The sequence below is a fragment of the Pinus tabuliformis genome, chromosome 8 (assembly GCF_031772625.1).
Source record: "Pinus tabuliformis cultivar Carrire ecotype Pingquan chromosome 8, CPIR1, whole genome shotgun sequence".
In the NCBI taxonomy this organism is placed as follows: Eukaryota; Viridiplantae; Streptophyta; class Pinopsida; order Pinales; family Pinaceae; genus Pinus; species Pinus tabuliformis.
Genome location: NC_142294.1, coordinates 1724065053 through 1724071632, shown reverse-complemented (window position 1 = coordinate 1724071632; position 6580 = coordinate 1724065053).

Below are 6580 nucleotides of genomic sequence, written 5' to 3'. Positions count from 1 at the left end.
CGAATGCCCGGTGGAGGAAGTGCCTATGGACTAATACAAGCTCACTTGATGACTCCCGGTGGCCTTCTTAGCTCTCTTTTGTCTGGTTTTGGGTCTATCGTTTTTTATGGAGTTGTTGACACAGTTATGCTTCTATTACTCTGTTCTTGCTTATGAATTTTTGGTCTGGAAATGGGAAGATCTTAACCCATCCTGAATGTATGTCTCCTGTAAATGGTCTCCCCAAATATGGGTTAGTTCGGTCAGTTTTGAAAGCATGCAGGTCCTCTATGTCGAGGCTCAGTCCTCCTTGTAATTTTATGGTTACCTTATATTAATAGATTTATCATTTACTGAGGAAAAAAAAAAAACCCTTAGATAGTTGCACCGGTTTTCCCGCATTGGGTTTTTCTGGGTACATTAGTCCAAAAACAACAGTGTCACTTGTGTGCTTGTTTTGTTTCCTTCAATTGATGATCTGTAATGTGTTGAGCATGTACTTGTATTTATTTTCAGTATTTACATGGCAAATAACTTGTTAATTAATTAGAAAAAATAGGCATAAATAAATCAGAAAGTACATGAAGGGTTTCCAATAGTTAGACTTAAAAATTCCAACTGAATGATCACCATCAGAAGTGGTCCACATACCTACAACAGTTCCATTTGAATATCAAGTATAAGAAGAGCAACACCAATAATGTTGCAGATTGCCTCAGTTGACCACCGATCATGGCGTTAACCACCGTGCTCAACTCTTGTGGGCACGAGACTTCTGATTGGCCACTTCTCTACAAAAACGACCCAGAATTCGGCCACACATACTAGACGCTCTTGGAGGGTCAACATGTTCCATATTTTCACCTCTAGGATGCCTTATTATGCCCCTTGGGTCACCTTTCCGTTCCTTCAAGTGAGTGTGCCAAGATGATTTAGGAAGCGCACTACAGTCGAGTTGCTGGGCATTTTAGGGTCGAGAAATTGGTGGCAGTACTACAAAAGTATTTCTATTGGCCGAATCTTCAATAGAACGTCAGGAAGTATGTCAAATCCTGCACTGCCTACGCCATTTCCAAACCAACCATCAAGAAGAAAAGCCTCTATACTTCGATGCCTACCCCTAGTCGACCTTGGGAATCCATCTCCATGGATTACAAGTCGGGCCTTCCTTCTACTAAGCATGGAAACGACTGTGTTTTTGTGGTCGTCGACAGATTCTTGAAGATGGTCATTATGGCGGCCTGCAAGAAGAATATTACAGTAAAAGCCACTGCTAAACTCTTCTTTGAACGAGTGTGGATACACTTTGGAATCCCACAGTTTATCATCTCAAATCAGAACAGCAGGTTCCTCAGTACATTTTGGCCCTGTCTCTGGTCGATGTTGGACACCAAACTCACTAAGTCCATAGCTTTCCATCTCCAAACTGATGGCCAGACAGAGGTCGTCAAAAGGATGATTGTACACATTTTGTGCATGTACAACTCAAAGCATCCACGCACATGGGATGAGAGCCTCCCTATGTTCAGCACAGCTATAACCGGGCTCTCCACAGCTCACCTAGCCACAGCCCTTTTCAGGTGGGCTTGGGATTCCAGCCACTATGTCCCATTGATGTGGCCATGCCATTTGAAGCTACTCAGGCATATTCGACTCATGTCCAATTTGAAATCGATAAGGCAAACAACTTCATTGAACACATCCAACATATCCGCCAGCAGGTCCACGATATTCTGGGGAAATCAAATGCCAAGTACAATCAGTGACATGATCAACATCAGGTGCCACACAAGTTTCAGGTGGGCGACAAAGTCTAGTTGCATTTGCAAAAGGAACACCTTACCGGATCCTATTAGAAGCTCAAACCACTCCGATATGGTCCTTACACCATTACCAAGGTTGTGGGAGACAATGCATTTGAGCTCAACATTCCCCCATTCCTTGGCCTGCACCCAGTGTTCAATGTGGACCGCCTTCGGGCATACTGTTCACCATTACTAGACACATCTGACATTGCAGAACAACTCACACCAACAGAGTTAAATCCAGATTGCATGGAACAAGTTTCCACTGATTGGATCATGGACACGCAAATCAAGCACACTCGCCAGCAAAAGATCCAACTATATCAAGTTGTCAAAGCAAGCCAACTCCTTCATCGAGGAAGTGGCTCACCAGGGACCAAGTTTAGCAAAGGTTTCCTCATCTCATGGAGGAACTCAACGCAATGGGGACCATTGCCTCCTAAGGGGGGAGGAATGATCCAGGTGGATATTGGTGGCCACCCACCAATTCCACTTGGACCCCCACCATTGTTTCTTTCAGTTTTTCAGTTTCCTTATTTGTAGCACAGTTTACTATTTTTCGCAGTTTTTCGGGTCCTAAACTTTCAGAGCTGTTTGGAGGCCCTAAAGGAAATTTTTTGGGCAATCTACTACCAACGATTTTTTTATAAAATTGTATTTCCCGTCGTAGTCCTCAGAGAGATCTTTCCAACGGCTATCATGCGCGTCAAATGGAGATAATATGACCCAGTCACGACCCTGGGAAGTTGGTTGTCCAACTAACCCCAACGGGGCCCATAAACTCTTGGTGTTACATCTCCTCAGGTTAGGGTTTTGGTTGTTTAGGGTTTTTTCTTATTGTTCAATAATAAAAAGGCCCTTGAACCTCATTGTAACGCAGTTTAGAGGCATGTAGCCACCACATCTCTTCTCAGAGATAAGCTACCATCGCTCGAGATAGTTTATTTCCATTTCTGTTTGTAAGCATATTTTAGTATTTTACAATAATGAAATGAAGTATTATTTATGCTACATCTATGTATTTATGGTTATATATGTAATTTGTTGTGTTCCTTTTTAAATCTGGATCAGACAATTCATTCTCTTCTCAATATTACCAACACCTGATCTATGGCTTACACCTAACTGGACCATGATCTCTATTTAAAGAGCATGGAGGGTCATTTGTAAGGTGACTGTCCATGAGAGAAGCTTCTGTAAATTTTATTTCTTTTACATTAATAAATTACTTGAAGTGGTCGTGTTGGCTCAGGTCGTGGATTGTTTCCCTCTTTGAGTCTTTTAACCACATCAAGAATATTGGTGTATTGATCTATGATCTGTTTGTGAGTGGTTTCCTTTGGTGTTCTATCTGAGGAACTTACCCTGCAAATTCCTACATGGTGTCAGAGCTATTTGAGGGCCGCATCCATTGGTGATCCAAATCTAAAGTCTGTACAACTGCATCCGACTGTCGTTTCCTAGATCTATTGTTTCTGACCGCTTTCGGGCCGAGAGGGCTTCTCTATTGTGTTAGGAGCATCTGTTCCAGTGAGGAACCCCTTTCATTTCATGCAAAAATGTTTCCAGTGGCCCTAGCTACGTCATTTTTAAGATCTGGAGGTATACAATTTTTATTTGCAGTTTTAGTTATTTCTCTCTTTATTTATTTCAGTTTATTTATCTCTTTGTTTTTTATTATTGGATCCATACATTTCATTTCGATGAATGCTATTTGCCCCTCGACTCTGTGCGATTTGGGAAAATTAGAAACATAAAGGAAGGATTTTTCTCATGTGTATGCTCTTCTACGTCGCGCCTTAGTGTGATCTCGGAAAATCAAAAACATTGAAGAAAATATTTGGTTTTCGGCGAAATCTAACTTCAAGCCGTAAGGTTTGTTTTATTTTTTTTGCATGTCCATTTTGGGTTGTGTGGTTTTTTGTTTTGTAGGCAAAAAGAGATTTCTCAAGTAAGCATGCACTCTAAAGTTCAGTGACAAAAAAAACCCTTCCTTTTTTCAAAAATTACTAACCTTTTAAACTATCTCACTTGGTCCAAAGTTACTTTATGAGAATAAAGGTCTTGGGTTCAAGTCTTTCTTTTTGTTGAGTTACTTTTTCAAAAAGCACATGTAACTTATGTTTTAAAGTTACTTTATGTAAAATTGTTCTCACCCATTACAAAAAGTGAGTCACTTATAATTCTAAAGTCTCTTATCATTCTTGTTTGTTATGTTGTTGATCTTATCCTTATTGGTGGTGATCCCAACCTTATAAACCATGTGAATTCCAGCCTTAAAAAGAAGTTTGAAATGACTTGCATTATTTTCTTGGTCTTCAAGTCTTGCAATCCAAGGAAGGAATTTCCCTTTCCAAATCCAAGTATGCTTGTGATCTTCAATGCCACTTTCACATGGAAGACTATAATCCAGCCCCTTCTCCCTTTCAGTCTGGAGCCAAACTTTCAGTCACTTGTACTTCCCCTAAATTTGATGCTACCTTATACCGTCAGCTTGTAGGAAAACTTGTGTATCTAACCCATACATGTCCTGACCTTTCCTTTGTTGTTGGCCTTATTGCTCGATTTATGCAAAACCCACATGAAATTCATTGGAAAGCAGCTAAAATAATACTTCCTTATGTTCGAGGTACAGTTCAGTTTGGGATTCATTACAATGCAGAAGCATCTACTCTATTGGTTGGTTTCATTGATTCTGATTGGGCTAGTGACGCTGATGATCGAAAGTCTACTGCAGGTTATGTCTTCACTCTTGGTTCTGGACCTATTACATGGGCTTGCAAGAAACAAAGTTTTGTTTCTCTTTCTTCAGCAAAAGTAGAGTATCGTGGTGCTATAGAAGCTAGTAAGGAATCCCTGTGGCAAAGGCTCTCACAGAGGCAAAGTTTACTAAAATTCGATTTATGGTTGGAGTTCAGTAAGTTGTCACTAAGAGGGGATAGGCTCTAATGCCTCCGTCCTTCTCCTATTGTGTCATATTTGTACATCCTTCAATCCTATCCCAAGTTTTTCTTAAGCCTGGGGGATGTTAGGATATTCTGACACATAGGAAATAGTTAAGTATAACTTGGTCTAGTGTATATTTAGGTAAAGTGTGTTTCTTTAGTATGTACTTTTTGTAATTTACAATCTGACAGTCACGATATGTTCTAGACATGAAGTGATCTGACGATTCATTCTCTCCTTGGTATTACCGACGCTTGATCTGTGGCTTAACACCTGATTGTTCCATGATCTCTATTTAAAGATCATGGAGGGTAATTTGTAAGGTGACTGTTCATGAGAGGAGCTTATGTAAATTTTCTTTCTTTTCCATTAATAAATTGCCTAAAGTGGTCGCGTTGGCTCAGGCCGTGGACTGTTTCCCTCTTTGAGGGTTTTAACCACGTCAAGAACACTGGTGTATTGATCTATGATATGTTTGTGAGTGATGTCCTTTGGTGTTCTATCTAAGGAACTTACCCTGCAAATTCCTACATGAACCTTAACCCTTTAAATGCAGAAATCACAGTAACTTATAGAAAACAGAATCTAACCCTTCGTGGAACACTTTAAACATTCCTAACATTAGGTAAACTATCACATCTACTACTTTCGCACACCAATTAAGTGTTAAACAGAGCAAATACACATAAATTGCATAAGTAAATATAAAGGCAGAGATACACAATTATTGCTCCAAAATAGTCTTTATTAGATATAATCTTTCAGTTACAGAAAACTTTTCGCTGCACTCACAGTTGAAGGGGTCCGCGCAATCAACTACAGACTTACCAAGGTCTCCACACACACAACTGCGAAAGCCTTCCCTTTCGCCTAAGTACAGAAAACAGACTTCCCTGCCTCATAGTACTTTCCCATACAAAGATCTTCAATCGCTAACTGACTTCCTATGACTTGTTATGACTTCTTTATATAGCTTCTTCTTTTACAATACCATGGTTCGTGAATGATGGGCAGGTCACAAAACATCATATCTTCTAACAAACTAAGGGACTAAGGTCCCTTTTGACTCCTATGACCTTCGCGCTCCGCTCCCTCAAAATGCAGATAATTTACATAATTAACAAGATTAGTTACAAAATTTACCTCAGGGGACCCTGTCCCAACAACCATCCATAATCCACATAATAAAGTTACCTTTAATCAACCAACCAGGCATACTAGGGATTATCCCATCTAAGGATTCATCAAATCTTTCACAAGTGCTTGAGCACCTTCACATTGACCATACTAGGTTTCATATCTCGTATTTTTCCATAATCCAGGTTTTATCTCAAACCTTGTCCTAATAATATCCATCAAACCCTAATATACAAATTGTCTGAGGTTTTCTTAAAACCCTAGAATTTGTTTAGGTCCCCACCATCATCTTCTCGCTTCCATCAATGGTGTCATCATCGGGTTGATCTCCATGGCTTTTCTTCAGCCCAGCTCTGATACCATGTTAATTTTTCTTAGTGCTATATTGTTCTTTTCTTAGATAATTGCATTTCTTCATTAGCACATTAATTTCACCCCATATCATCATTACATTATTCAGATTTACATCATTATCATCAATGCAGCAAACATAGAGGAAGAATAAAAGAAAAGCATGCACACATAGAGACACCAGGATTGGTCTGAGACCAGGGAAAAACCCACTATGGGGAACACCCTTGCAAATTCTTCTTCTTCTTAGATCGTCATCAAATAATTCAGCAAAAGAGAGTACAATGATCCATATCTTCATTTATGCATCTAACCAGTGAAACAACTATGACATCCATGAAATGAACCTAATCATGCTTATA